This window comes from Rhipicephalus microplus, unplaced genomic scaffold (assembly GCF_043290135.1).
Source record: "Rhipicephalus microplus isolate Deutch F79 unplaced genomic scaffold, USDA_Rmic scaffold_223, whole genome shotgun sequence".
In the NCBI taxonomy this organism is placed as follows: Eukaryota; Metazoa; Arthropoda; class Arachnida; order Ixodida; family Ixodidae; genus Rhipicephalus; species Rhipicephalus microplus.
Genome location: NW_027464794.1, coordinates 55,001 through 70,000, shown reverse-complemented (window position 1 = coordinate 70,000; position 15,000 = coordinate 55,001). Strand labels below are relative to the sequence as shown.

General features: G+C 61.1%; 2 non-coding genes and 1 pseudogene across 2 annotated transcripts; all 3 read right to left on the bottom strand.

The window, feature by feature from the left end:
• The window catches only part of LOC142792461 (large subunit ribosomal RNA), a 7,436-nt pseudogene extending 7,346 nt beyond the window's left edge, over positions 1-90 (bottom strand).
• Positions 91-1,244: 1,154 nt separating this feature from the next.
• LOC142792489 (5.8S ribosomal RNA) lies at positions 1,245-1,397 on the bottom strand. Its single transcript, XR_012890964.1, has one exon. It is a non-coding gene; the product is annotated as a 5.8S ribosomal RNA (ribosomal RNA).
• Positions 1,398-3,116: 1,719 nt separating this feature from the next.
• LOC142792487 (small subunit ribosomal RNA) lies at positions 3,117-4,931 on the bottom strand. Its single transcript, XR_012890962.1, has one exon. It is a non-coding gene; the product is annotated as a small subunit ribosomal RNA (ribosomal RNA).
• Between the last annotated feature and the right edge of the window lie 10,069 nt (positions 4,932-15,000).

The following is a 15,000-nucleotide window of genomic DNA, read 5'->3' as shown; positions in this document are numbered from 1 at the left end:
GCAGCTACTCGGGGAATCCCTGTTGGTTTCTTTTCCTCCGCTTAGTGATATGCTTAAATTCAGCGGGTTGTCTCGCCTGATCTGAGGTCGACAGCGGATACATTCGCTTCCATCAACTTCCTGCACGACCGCGTGCGCTCGCCCTACCAAGTGCGCCCGCAACCCTGTACAGGGCCACTTCTTCACAAGGCTGGCAATCGGCTTCCCCGCTGCACGCGTGCGGCGCACAACCGGTGTGACGTGGAAGTGACGGGACACGTTCGTAAACCCATCGCGAACCGAGTACGACGCCCTACCAAGTGCGCCCGCAACCCTGTACAGGGTCACATCTTCACAAGGCTGGCAAGCGGCATTCCGCTGCGCGCGTGCGTCGTCCGAGCAGTTGCGTGATAAACGACCGTGTCGAAAGCCCAAACACCGCCGAGGCCAGTCGCCGCCGCCGCAAGGGCAGCCACGCAGCCTGGCGAGAGGCATCGTCTCGTGTAGCGTCGCCCCCGCCCCAACTGGAGTGGCCCAGTTTTTTGAACGGGACGGGAACTGCGAAGCACTTAGACCGACGGCGGACTACGACGAGAACGCCTTAAGCTTCGCCAACGTTTCGCCAACTCGTGCGGGAGACTTTTTCCGCTTCGCGGCAAGTCGTCGCGCCGTGCTCTCCGCATCAACCGCGTACGCAGCGAACCGCAAACGTCGGGCGCAGCCTCCTCACCTCCCTGCGCTTTGCGCGCGAACGTTCCCTGTTCGCGCGGCAAAGCCTGGAGGAGGCACGGCCCCGCAGCGTGTTCGAGCGCCCGGTCTACGGGACACCCTGCTTACTTCGAGGGCAACAAGCGCAACGCAAGGCTGCGATCTCGCGCACTTTGCGCACGGCTGGAGAAGCTTTGCTGGCCGGCTTTCGCTCCTCGTGTTTACCGTGCGTTAAAGTTGCGCGTCCGTGGCTCTCGCAGCTCTTGCGCGCCCGGTCGCAGAGAGGAGTACGCAACCTCGACCGCACTTTCCCTGCAGGCTTCCTTCCGACTCGAAGTCCTGCGGCGGTCTCAACGAGGTGCCACATCCTCAATGCAGTCGGTCGCCCCCGTTTCGGTTGGGCTCTGGCACGACGGTCGCCACCGTCTCGCCCTTGAGTGGCCGCTGTTGGCGCTCGCTGTGAGGTGTTCAGCGTGCTGTCCGTGTTGCCGACGCGGTCAAAACGAGTCGACGGCTCACGTTCCCTTGTGCGCCGAAGGCTCTCTTGATATGTGATCCGACCCTCAGACAGACGAAGCCAAGGGAAGACCCAAGGCCGCAATGTGCGTTCAAAGAATCAGTGCTCAGTGTGTCCTGCAATTCACACCAAGTCTCGCAGCTGGCTGCGTTCTTCATCGACCCGAGAACCGAGTGATCCACCGCTTAGAGTCGTGAAAAAGTGTTTGTTCAATTCCGTACAGTCAAAACCAAACGTTTCTGGCACTCGGCCAAACAGTGGCCAAGAAGGGCGCTTTTCAGCGCACGCTTGGACTCCAAAACTCTGCCGCGCCTTTTTCGGCTGCCGCAAATCGAGCAAACGGTGTGTTTCGGACGGCGTTTCGCTTCCGCTACTTGCGAGTGCTTTCGTGGTCCACCCCTCTATAAATACTCGGGAGGCGTCGAAGCCGGTTCTCCAAGCCGGACCCGTAGGTATCGTTGTGTGCTCGCTCTCATTGGCCCGCCTAACCAGAAAATGCCTGCGGTACACCCATTTGGATAAGAGTGCACGCAGATGCGGGCCTCGACGGCTACACATTTCCTCGGGCGGCCGCCTCCCGGCCTCCGTGGAGCGCGGGATGCACGGTCCCATCGACAAGCCTCTCCCGTTTTTACCGTGGCGTCGCGGTTCACCACGGCGGGCGGGTCGGTCTCCTCCGCATAAAAAGGGGGACCCCCGCTTTTTGTTCCACGAAATCGCACAAGCTTTTTTCGCATCCACGGTTTGCCACCGCACACCAAAATGCCGATCCGGCTGCCTACTTTAGCCAACAGGTGGAGCCAGGCGCGCCGTACTTGCGCGGCACTTCCCACGTCCACCGAAGTCGGTGCCAAGGACCACTTTCGGCGCCGGAGCCGCGTACGAGCCTACTCGAGGCGGAAGAACGAAGCCAGCAAGGGCCTGGCCGCAAGTGCGTTCAATTGTCGGGACGTCCAAGTCCCTCGTTCTTCCGTGCTTCCTCTTTCGGCAAGTCGTTGCGGCACCTTCCCAAAGCGCGCAGACCCGCTAATCGCGACGAGCGCGACGTGGCCGTGCCGCCTTTCCCTCGGCAGCAAGCAAAACGCCTGGCAACGTCGACGCTCCCCTAACCGCGATCTCGCACCGTGTTTCGTGTGGCGAATTCAAAAGCCGGCCGGCGCTGCTGCAACCATTACGGTCGGTACGCATACGCCGCGGAGGGCGGGACGGTCATCGGAGCGTGCGGTTCCTCCATCGAGTACTGCGCACCTCGGCCGTCGCATCGCCGTGCCATGACCGGCCGCGCGTCAACGCGAACCGGTGCCAGCGAGATCCCTCGCCTGCAAGAACCGACCGGCAGCCTCCGTCACCCGAGGACGCGGAGGCGCTTGCCGCGGACGGCGGGACGGTATGCACTGGTGCACAGCGGACCCGTCACATCGCCAGTTCCTTGACCGACCGCCGACGCTTGTGCCGTTCCTCTCGTACTTGGCAGTCGCCGCGCGATTGTCGGGTCTCGTTCTTGCACGCTCGAACGGTCGGGAGGGCACTCGGCTGGCGTTTCGGGAACGCGCAGCCTCGCCTTCTACCGACGTAACCACGACTCGCCGTTCGCGCTCCGCCGCTCCTGTTTACAGTACTAGGCGGTCCCGCAGCGGTCGGGTCGCGCATTTCGAGCGCTTCGAGCCACGGTGCAGTGGCGGGTCGAAAGCCGACCTATGAGTGCGTTGCGCCGTTTGTACCCGCGTCCGCCACCTGGCCGACCGTCCAAGGTCGCGGTGTTGGCGTCCGCTGGGCGCAACAATTTGTCACGGGGTGCCGCTCCACATTCAGGCAGCCCCGTGGGGAAAAGCCGACCCCGCGTCCAAACGGGGTCAGCGGCAGAAAGTGTCGGGCGCAGACGCAGCTGAGGCGCTCACCCTTCACAATCCGTTAATGATCCTTCCGCAGGTTCACCTACGGAAACCTTGTTACGACTTTTACTTCCTCTAAATGATCAAGTTTGGTCATCTTTCCAACAGACCGGCGCAACCGAAAGGCCGCGCCGGACATCGGTCCGAAGACCTCACTAAATCATTCAATCGGTAGTAGCGACGGGCGGTGTGTACAAAGGGCAGGGACGTAATCAACGCGAGCTTATGACTCGCGCTTACTGGGAATTCCTCGTTCAAGGGGAACAATTGCAAGCCCCTATCCCAATCACGAAAGAAGTTCCACGGGTTACCCAGTCTTTTCAGACAGGGATAAAGACACGCTGCTTCCTTCAGTGTAGCGCGCGTGCGGCCCCGGACATCTAAGGGCATCACAGACCTGTTATTGCTCTGTTTCGTGCGGCTAGGAGCCGCTTGTCCCTCTAAGAAGGTTGTAAGGTGCTGGGAACCCCGCACCTATTTAATAGGCTAGAGTCTCGTTCGTTATCGGAATTAACCAGACAAATCGCTCCACCAACTAAGAACGGCCATGCACCACCATCCACCGAATCAAGAAAGAGCTCTCAATCTGTCAATCCTCCCAGTGTCCGGGCCGGGTAAGTTTTCCCGTGTTGAGTCAAATTAAGCCGCAGGCTCCACTCCTGGTGGTGCCCTTCCGTCAATTCCTTTAAGTTTCAGCTTTGCAACCATACTTCCCCCGGAACCCAAATACTTTGGTTTCCCGGAAGCTGCCCGCCGAGTCATTTGAGTAACTCAGGCGGATCGCTGGTTGGCATCGTTTATGGTCAGAACTAGGGCGGTATCTGATCGCCTTCGAACCTCTGACTTTCGTTCTTGATCAATGAAAACATTCTTGGCAAATGCTTTCGCAGTAGTTCGTCTTGCGACGGTCCAAGAATTTCACCTCTAGCGCCGCAATACGAATGCCCCCGTCCGTCCCTCTTAATCATTACCTCGTATTCCAAAAACCAACAGAACAGAAACGAGGTCTTGTTCTATTATTCCATGCAAGTTTATTCAGGCGACTCGCCTGCGTTGAGCACTCTAATTTTTTCAAAGTAAAAGCACCGGCCATCTCGAGGCACACAATGAAGTGCACCAAGAAAGAACCGGCATGATGTTCAGTCCGAGCCGTCGCATCGGGTAGATGCACTACTCGTCTGGAACTGAGATCCAACTACGAGCTTTTTAACCGCAGCAGCTTTAGTATACGCTATTGGAGCTGGAATTACCGCGGCTGCTGGCACCAGACTTGCCCTCCAATTGATCCTCGTTAAAGGATTTAGAGTGTACTCATTTCAATTACGGGGCCTCAAAAGAGTCCCGTATTGTTATTTTTCGTCACTACCTCCCCGTGCCGGGAGTGGGTAATTTGCGCGCCTGCTGCCTTCCTTGGATGTGGTAGCCGTTTCTCAGGCTCCCTCTCCGGAATCGAACCCTGATTCTCCGTTACCCGTAACAACCATGGTAAGCAAGTAACCTACCATCGAAAGTTGATAAGGCAGACACTTGAAAGAAACGTCGCCGGCTCGTGGCCATGCGATCAGCACAAAGTTATCCAGAGTCACCACACAATACGGGCCGAAACCCGATCGATCTTGGTCTAATAAAAGCACCCGTTACCCAAAGGGCTCCAGGCTCACTGCATGTATTAGCTCTAGAATTGCCACAGTTATCTAAGTAGGAAGAAACGATCTAAGGAACCATAACTGATTTAATGAGCCATTCGCGGTTTCGCCTTATTTCGGCATGTACTTAGACATGCATGGCTTAATCTTTGAGACAAGCATATGATTACTGGCAGGATCAACCAGGTAATCGTTCGACTGCGCGTCCGTCCTCGCCCTCGGCGGGCCGGACGCAGTCTGTGTGCGGCGGAGGCCACCTTCAGGCGCCCCAACACGCTTATTTTGCACTCCGAGATGACGGCGTTCGAGCTCGCTACGGCACAACCTTCCCGAAAGACGAGTGGGAGCCGTGCGGCAAGAAGCACGTTCATGCTCGCTCTTTTTCGTTGCATCGACTCGGTCGCGCCGTGCGGGTTGCCCAAGCCCGCTGCACTGTCGGTGGACCGGCCGGAACTAGCAACGGAGCCGAGACTGCAAAGCCGCCAGACGACGGGTCACGCCCGCGTCTTCGGCGCTTTCGCATCTGAATCGCCCGAGGACGACACGGAACACACCTCGATATCGTGGTAAAACGGCACCGTCCGACAACCAGCCCCTAACGCATCAAGCGGATGAGGCTGCAGACGACTGCCGTGGATTCCCCTGGAGCAGACCCGAGGACACGCTTGACGAGGCCGAAGCCCGCCGCATATCAGACACCCGGTCGCTTTCGCGTACGCCGCTCACGAGAACCCCCACATAATAGCAGCGATAAGTACCCAGACCTCCTTGGGCCCTAATACGAGCGTACTCGAGAAAATTTCACCGCGGGTGTGCCCCGAAACGTGTGGCATGTTGAGCGTGCCACAAGTCTACGTCGCTCTCAAACCCGCCGAGGTCGTAGAATTTGCGACCCTACTCACGAAATTCCCACCGAGGATACGGCCGCAAACGTACCGCACCTTGGGTAGGCCACGAGTTTGTGCAACACTACGCTGACGGCACAGCACCGAGGTCGTGCGCGCACGCACGGGAAAATTCCGCCGCGGTTTCTGCCGAAAACGTGAGGCACCACGACTCTCCGCAAGTTCGCGTCGACTGCGAAAGACCGAAGTCGTGAACGACGTGTCCGCTACTCGCCGCCGACACGCTGGACACCAAACGTACAACGACTCGACGGCGTCGTAGAGGCCCACGACGCGGTTTTCCTTAACGACGTCTCGGCGTGGCACCGACAGGTTAGAACGGCCGACCAACGTTCCCTGTCCGCCGTTCGGCTCAGTCGAAGGGCTCGGCGACTTCGGCAACGCTGCGAAGCCGCACGGTGACGCACGCCATGTCCCCATTTTTTTTTTTCTTTCTGCGTCTGCCGGGGTGCCCCTATAATAGCAGCGATAAGCACCCAGACCGCCGTGGGTCGCTCGCCCCGGCTGACGTGGTTTTTCGTACTCCTGCGGCGGTCGCCGTCAAGCACGTCCAAATACGCTACTTTCGTGGGCGCATTCACGCTCTTTCGCTTCGCCGGAGTGCCAGCACTCACTCTGCCAAAAACGGCGAACATCCGAGCGGCGGTTCCCACTTTTGCGTCGGCGTCGCAAACCCCGCCCCGGCAGACGAGGTTTGCCGTACTCGTGCGACGGTGGCCGGCGGGCACGTCGAAAGACGCCGATATCGTGCGCGAATTGGCGCACCTTGGCTTCACCGGAGTGCCGCCACTGACTCCTCCAAAAACGGCGAAGATCCGAGCGGCGCTTCCCACTTTCGCATCGGCGTCCCGAACTCCGCCCCGGCTGACGCGGTTTACCGTACTCGTGCGACGGTCGCCGGCGAGCACGTGGAAAGACGCCGATATCGTGCCCGAATCGGCTCCGTTCGGCTTCGCCGGAGTGCCAGCACTGGCTCGGCGAAAGACGACGAACATCCGAGCGACGGTTCTCACTATTGCGTACGCGTCGCAAACCCCGCCCCGGCAGACGCACTTTGCCGTACTCGTGCGACGGTCGCCGGCGAGCACGTAGAAAGACGCCGATATCGTGCCGGAATCGGCCCCGTTTGGCTTCGCCGGAGTGCCAGCACTCACTCGGCCACAAACGGCGAACATCCGAGCGGCGGTTCCCACTTAGCCGTCGGCGTCCCGAACTCCGCCCCGGCAGACGCGGTTGCCGAGCTCGTGCGACTAGCGACCGCGAAGCCGTCTCGCGACGCCGCTTTCGTGCGCGGCTCCCACTGCGACCTGGGTCACCCGAGGTCGACGAGCAAAAAAGAATGTCGAAAAAAATTTTTTTTTTTTTTTGCGTCTGCCGGGGTGCCCCTATAATAGCAGCGATAAGCACCCAGACCGCCATGGGTCGCTCGCCCCGGCTGACGTGGTTTTTCGTTTTCCTGCGGTGGTCGTCGTCAAGCACGTCCAAACACGCCACTTTCGTGGGCGCATTCGCGCTCTTTCGCTTCGCCGGAGTGCCAGCACTCACTCTGCCAAAAACGGCGAACATCCGAGCGGCGGTTCCCACTTTTGCGTCGGCGTCGCAAACCCCGCCCCGGCAGACGAGGTTTGCCGTACTCGTGCGACGGTGGCCGGCGGGCACGTCGAAAGACGCCGATATCGTGCGCGAATTGGCGCACCTTGGCTTCACCGGAGTGCCGCCACTGACTCCTCCAAAAACGGCGAAGATCCGAGCGGCGCTTCCCACTTTCGCATCGGCGTCCCGAACTCCGCCCCGGCTGACGCGGTTTACCGTACTCGTGCGACGGTCGCCGGCGAGCACGTGGAAAGACGCCGATATCGTGCCCGAATCGGCTCCGTTCGGCTTCGCCGGATTGCCAGCACTGGCTCGGCGAAAGACGACGAACATCCGAGCGACGGTTCTCACTATTGCGTACGCGTCGCAAACCCCGCCCCGGCAGACGCACTTTGCCGTACTCGTGCGACGGTCGCCGGCGAGCACGTAGAAAGACGCCGATATCGTGCCGGAATCGGCCCCGTTTGGCTTCGCCGGAGTGCCAGCACTCACTCGGCCACAAACGGCGAACATCCGAGCGGCGGTTCCCACTTAGCCGTCGGCGTCCCGAACTCCGCCCCGGCAGACGCGGTTGCCGAGCTCGTGCGACTAGCGACCGCGAAGCCGTCTCGCGACGCCGCTTTCGTGCGCGGCTCCCACTGCGACCTGGGTCACCCGAGGTCGACGAGCAAAAAAGAATGTCGAAAAAAAATTTTTTTTTTTTTTTTGCGTCTGCCGGGGTGCCCCTATAATAGCAGCGATAAGCACCCAGACCGCCATGGGTCGCTCGCCCCGGCTGACGTGGTTTTTCGTTTTCCTGCGGTGGTCGTCGTCAAGCACGTCCAAACACGCCACTTTCGTGGGCGCATTCGCGCTCTTTCGCTTCGCCGGAGTGCCAGCACTCACTCTGCCAAAAACGGCGAACATCCTAGTGGCGGTTCCCACTTTTGCGTCGGCGTCGCCAACCCCGCCCCGGCATACGCGGTTTGCCGTACTCGTGCGGCGGTGGCCGGCGGGCACGTCGAAAGACACCGATATCGTGCGCGAGTCGATGCTTCTTGGTCTCGCAGGAGGGCCGCCACTCACTCCTGCAAAAACGGCGAAGATCCGAGCGGCGCTTCCCACTTTTTCGTCGGCGTCGCAAACCTCGCCCCGGCAGACGCGCTTTGCCGTACTCGTGCGACGGTCGCCGGCGAGCACGTCGAAATACGCCGATATCGTGCCCGAATCGGCCCCGTTTCGCTTCGCCGGAGTGCCAGCACTCGCTCGGCCAAAGACGACGAACATCCGAGCGACGGTTCCCACTATTGCGTACGCGTCGCGAACCCCGCCCCGGCAGACGCGGTTTGCCGTACTCGTGCGGCGGTGGCCGGCGGGCACGTCGAAAGACGCCGATATCGTGCACGAATTGGCGCTCCTTGGCTTCACCGGAGTGCCAGCACTCACTCGGCCAAAAACGGCGAACATCCGAGCAGCGGTACCCACTTAGCCGTCGGCATCCCGAACTCCGCGCCGGCTGACGCGGTTGCCGAGCTCGTGCGACTAGCGACCGCGAACGCGTCTCGCGACGCCGCTTTCGTGCGCGGCTCCCATTGCGACCTGGGTTACCCGAGCTCGACCAGCAAAAAAGAAGGTCGAAAATTTTTTTTTTTTTTTCTGCGTCTGCCGGGGTGCCCCTATAATAGCAGCGATAAGCACCCAGACCGCCGTGTGTCGCTCGCCCCGGCTGACGTGGTTTTTCGTACTCCTGCAGCGGTCGCCGTCACGCACGTCCAAATACGCCACTTTCGTGGGCGCATTCGCGCTCTTTCGCGTCGCCGGAGTGCCAGCACTCACTCTGCCAAAAACGGCCAACATCCGAGCGGCGGTTCCCACTTTTGCGTCGGCGTCGTAAACCCCGCCCCGGCAGACGCGGTTTGCCCTACTCGTGCGACGGTCGCCGGCGAGCGCGTCGAAAGACGCCGATATCGTGCGCTAATTGGCGCTCCTTGGCTTCTCCGGAGTGCCGCCACTCACTCCTCCAAAAACGGCGAAGATCCGAGCGGCGTTCTCCACTTTCGCATCGGCGTCCCGAACTCCGCCCGGGCTGACGCGGTTTACCGTACTCGTGCGACGGTCGCCGGCGGGCACGTCGAAAGACGCCGATATCGTGCCGTAATCGGCCCCGTTTGGCTTCGCCCGTGTGCCAGCACTCACTCGGCCAAAAACGGCGAACATCCGAGCAGCGTTTCCCACTTTCGCATCGGCGTCCCGAAGCCCGCCCCGGCAGACGCGGTTTGCCCTACTCGAGCGACGGTCGCCGGCGATCACGTCGAAAGGCGCCGAATTCGTGCACGAATCGATGCTTCTTGGTCTCGCAGGAGGGCCGCCACTCACTCCTGCAAAAACGGCGAAGATCCGAGTTGCGCTTCCCACTTTTTCGTCGGCGTCCCGAACTACGCCCCGGCTGACGCGGTTTACCGTACTCGTGCGACGGTCGCCGGCGGGCACTTCAAAATACGCCGATTTCGTGGGCGCATTCACGCTGTTTCGCTTCCCCGGAGTGCCAACACTCACTCTGCCGAAAGCGGCGATCATCCGAGCGGCGGTTCCCACTTTTGCGTCGGCTTCGCAAACGGCGCCCCGGCAGACGCGCTCGTGCGACGTACTCGTGCGACGGTCGCCGGCGAGCACGTCGAAAGACGCCGATATCGTGCTCGAATCGACCCCGTTTCGCTTCGCCGGAGTGCTGCCAGTCACGGCGCAGAAAACGGCGAACAAGTGTTTTTTTTTTTTTTTCCTAGAATTTGTGTTATAGAAGGCACATTTGATATCGGACGATAATTTTCAACTTTATCACGCGCACCGATTTTCGTGTAGAGGTTTGCAAGTTTATGGGAATTTCTCCACTTGGAATAATGCGATTTAGTAGTACTACGAGAACTTCATGGATGTACTCAAGGGTACGGGGCAAGTCAGTTACGTCAACACCTGCAGATTTTTTACACTTCAAACTGAAAATTGTTGGTTGTGAGTCCTCGTGTGATATTAAAGGCCGATTCGCTAACACATAGAACAAAGAAAGAAAGGAAGAAAAAACGCCCGCGCTCGCTCAAGAAACCTGGGTTCGCAACAAGTGGCAACAACAAGCAACCGAGCGAGTGCGCCAAAACCCGTGGCGGCCGAACAAACGCGAAGTCCCAACCGCGTCAGCCGGGGCGGCACGGGACAGGAAAAATCACTTCAGCCGGGGCGGCGGGGCACCGAATAAACCTCGTCACCTCGTCGCAGGATAAAAGAGGAAACAAAAAGTCTAAACAGCGTCTGCTGGAGCGAATGCGTAATAAAACAACAACAACAACAAAAAAAAAAAACACCCGCGCTCAAGAAGTCTGCAATCACCACAAAAGGCGACTGTGACCGAGCAGCGTCAGCCGGGGCCGTGCGGAAACGGAAAAACCGCGACTACCGGGGCGTCGAGGCACCGAAAAATCCACTTCAGCCGCGGCGAAAAAAAAAAACAAAAAGAAAGACGGAGGGGGGGGGGGGAACCACGTCTGCCGGGGCGAAGGAAAAAAAAAAAACGCGTCTGCCGGGGCGAGCCCGGGTGCGGCACCACCGGGAAAACTGTGGCAAACAGACATGGCGATCGAGTGAGTGGGCCGCCAGCCAGGCTCAGCCAAAAAGTGCAAAGTCCGAACTGCGTCAGCCGGGGCGGCAAAAACCACGTCAGCCGGGGCGGCGCAAAAAACCGCGTCTGCCGGGGCGGCACGAAACCGCGTCAGCCGGGGCGGCGCGAAAACTGCGTCAGCCGGGGCGAAAGAAAAAAAAAAAAAAACGCGTCTGCCGGGGCGAGCCCGGGTGCGGCACCACCGGGAAAACTGTGGCAAACAGACATGGCGATCGAGTGAGTGGGCCGCCAGCCAGGCACAGCCGAAAAGTGCAAAGTCCGAACCGTGTCAGCCGGGGCGGCAAAAAACCGCGTCAGCCGGGGCGGCGCAAAAAACCGCGTCTGCCGGGGCGGCACGAAACCGCGTCAGCCGGGGCGGCGCGAAAACTGCGTCAGCCGGGGCGAGCCCGGGTGCGGCACCACCGGGAAAACTGTGGCAAACAGACATGGCGATCGAGTGAGTGGGCCGCCAGCCAGGCTCAGCCAAAAAGTGCCAAGTCCGAACTGCGTCAGCCGGGGCGGCAAAAAACCGCGTCAGCCGGGGCGGCGCAAAAAACCGCGTCTGCCGGGGCGGCGCGAAAACCGCGTCTGCCGGGGCGGCGCGAAAACTGCGTCAGCCGGGGCGAAAGAAAAAAAAAAACGCGTCTGCCGGGGCGAGCCCGGGTGCGGCACCACCGGGAAAACTGTGGCAAACAGACATGGCGATCGAGTGAGTGGGCCGCCAGCAAGGCTCAGCCAAAAAGTGCTAAGTCCGAACTGCGTCCAGCTGGGGCGGCAAAAAACCGCGTCTGCCGGGGCGGCACGAAACCGCGTCAGCCGGGGCGGCGCGAAAACCGCGTCTGCCGGGGCGGCACGAAACCGCGTCAGCCGGGGCGGCGCGAAAACTGCGTCAGCCGGGGCGAGCCCGGGTGCGGCACCACCGGGAAAACTGTGGCAAACAGACATGGCGATCGAGTGAGTGGGCCGCCAGCCAGGCACAGCCGAAAAGTGCTAAGTCCGAACTGCGTCAGCCGGGGCGGCAAAAACCGCGTCAGCCGGGGCGGCGCGAAAACCGCGTCTGCCGGGGCGGCACGAAACCGCGTCAGCCGGGGCGGCGCGAAAACTGCGTCAGCCGGGGCGAGCCCGGGTGCGGCACCACCGGGAAAACTGTGGCTAACAGACATGGCGATCGAGTGAGTGGGCCACCAGCCAGGCTCAGCCAAAAAGTGCTAAGTCCGAACTGCGTCAGCCGGGGCGGCAAAAACCGCGTCAGCCGGGGCGGCGCAAAAAACCGCGTCTGCCGGGGCGGCACGAAACCGCGTCAGCCGGGGCGGCGCGAAAACTGCGTCAGCCGGGGCGAAAGAAAAAAAAAAAACGCGTCTGCCGGGGCGAGCCCGGGTGCGGCACCACCGGGAAAACTGTGGCAAACAGACATGGCGATCGAGTGAGTGGGCCGCCAGCCAGGCACAGCCGAAAAGTGCCAAGTCCGAACTGCGTCAGCCGGGGCGGCAAAAAACCGCGTCAGCCGGGGCGGCGCAAAAAACCGCGTCTGCCGGGGCGGCACGAAACCGCGTCAGCCGGGGCGGCGCGAAAACTGCGTCAGCCGGGGCGAGCCCGGGTGCGGCACCACCGGGAAAACTGTGGCAAACAGACATGGCGATCGAGTGAGTGGGCCGCCAGCCAGGCTCAGCCAAAAAGTGCCAAGTCCGAACTGCGTCAGCCGGGGCGGCGCAAAAAACCGCGTCTGCCGGGGCGGCGCGAAAACCGCGTCTGCCGGGGCGGCGCGAAAACTGCGTCAGCCGGGGCGAAAGAAAAAAAAAACGCGTCTGCCGGGGCGAGCCCGGGTGCGGCACCACCGGGAAAACTGTGGCAAACAGACATGGCGATCGAGTGAGTGGGCCGCCAGCAAGGCTCAGCCAAAAAGTGCCAAGTCCGAACTGCGTCAGCCGGGGCGGCAAAAAACCGCGTCTGCCGGGGCGGCACGAAACCGCGTCAGCCGGGGCGGCGCGAAAACCGCGTCTGCCGGGGCGGCACGAAACCGCGTCAGCCGGGGCGAGCCCGGGTGCGGCACCACCGGGAAAACTGTGGCAAACAGACATGGCGATCGAGTGAGTGGGCCGCCAGCCAGGCACAGCCGAAAAGTGCTAAGTCCGAACTGCGTCAGCCGGGGCGGCAAAAACCGCGTCAGCCGGGGCGGCGCGAAAACCGCGTCTGCCGGGGCGGCACGAAACCGCGTCAGCCGGGGCGGCGCGAAAACTGCGTCAGCCGGGGCGAGCCCGGGTGCGGCACCACCGGGAAAACTGTGGCTAACAGACATGGCGATCGAGTGAGTGGGCCACCAGCCAGGCTCAGCCAAAAAGTGCTAAGTCCGAACTGCGTCAGCCGGGGCGGCAAAAACCGCGTCAGCCGGGGCGGCGCAAAAAACCGCGTCTGCCGGGGCGGCACGAAACCGCGTCAGCCGGGGCGGCGCGAAAACTGCGTCAGCCGGGGCGAAAGAAAAAAAAAAAACGCGTCTGCCGGGGCGAGCCCGGGTGCGGCACCACCGGGAAAACTGTGGCAAACAGACATGGCGATCGAGTGAGTGGGCCGCCAGCCAGGCACAGCCGAAAAGTGCCAAGTCCGAACTGCGTCAGCCGGGGCGGCAAAAAACCGCGTCAGCCGGGGCGGCGCAAAAAACCGCGTCTGCCGGGGCGGCACGAAACCGCGTCAGCCGGGGCGGCGCGAAAACTGCGTCAGCCGGGGCGAGCCCGGGTGCGGCACCACCGGGAAAACTGTGGCAAACAGACATGGCGATCGAGTGAGTGGGCCGCCAGCCAGGCTCAGCCAAAAAGTGCCAAGTCCGAACTGCGTCAGCCGGGGCGGCGCAAAAAACCGCGTCTGCCGGGGCGGCGCGAAAACCGCGTCTGCCGGGGCGGCGCGAAAACTGCGTCAGCCGGGGCGAAAGAAAAAAAAAACGCGTCTGCCGGGGCGAGCCCGGGTGCGGCACCACCGGGAAAACTGTGGCAAACAGACATGGCGATCGAGTGAGTGGGCCGCCAGCAAGGCTCAGCCAAAAAGTGCCAAGTCCGAACTGCGTCAGCCGGGGCGGCAAAAAACCGCGTCTGCCGGGGCGGCACGAAACCGCGTCAGCCGGGGCGGCGCGAAAACCGCGTCTGCCGGGGCGGCACGAAACCGCGTCAGCCGGGGCGAGCCCGGGTGCGGCACCACCGGGAAAACTGTGGCAAACAGACATGGCGATCGAGTGAGTGGGCCGCCAGCCAGGCACAGCCGAAAAGTGCTAAGTCCGAACTGCGTCAGCCGGGGCGGCAAAAACCGCGTCAGCCGGGGCGGCGCAAAAACCGCGTCTGCCGGGGCGAATGCAAAAAAAACAAAGAAAAAAGCCCGCGCTTAATCAAAAGAAAACAAAGAAAAAAGCTTGCGCTTAATCAAAAGAAAACAAACAAAAAAAGTTCGCGCTTAAGCCTGGCGGTGGAACCACCGGGGCAAACAGACCTGGCGATCGAGTGAGTGGGCCGCCAGCCGGGGTGAGCCAAAAAGTGCAAAGTCGGAACCGCGTCAGCCGGGGCGGCGCGAAAACCGCGTCAGCCGGGGCGGCGCAAAAACTGCGTCAGCCGGGGCGGCACGGAAAAACGAAAACCGCGTCAGCCGGGGCGGCACGGAAAAACGAAAACCACGTCAGCCGGGGCGACATCAAAATGAGGAAAAAAAAAAAAACTGCCTTAGGACACCTGCGTACACTTTCATGCGTTTGGGCATATCTCTCTGTAACACGCGCGCCCCTCGTTACGCGCGGCACTCTGTTTTCTCCGACACCCATATTTCGGCGGCATGTGGCACGCGCGCCCGTCCCTACGCACGGCACACCGCAGTGCTTTCTCGATATTTTTCTTTTCCTCCAACACCGTCATCTATAGGCTTTTAGTGACCTGTTGCTCGTGGCAAAAGTTCGCTAGCTCTGACACCTCTTGCATGCGCACCGTTTTTGCGCACGGTGCTATGCCGCAAAGCACGGCAGTCGCATGCGTTTCTCTCAGGCACCTCTTTTTTGACACAACGCTGTGGTGCTTAGAAACACACCCGCCGCTTTTGCGCACAGAACTCCACCGTACAGCACGGTAGTCACGTTTGTTCCACACGAACAGCAGTGTGCATC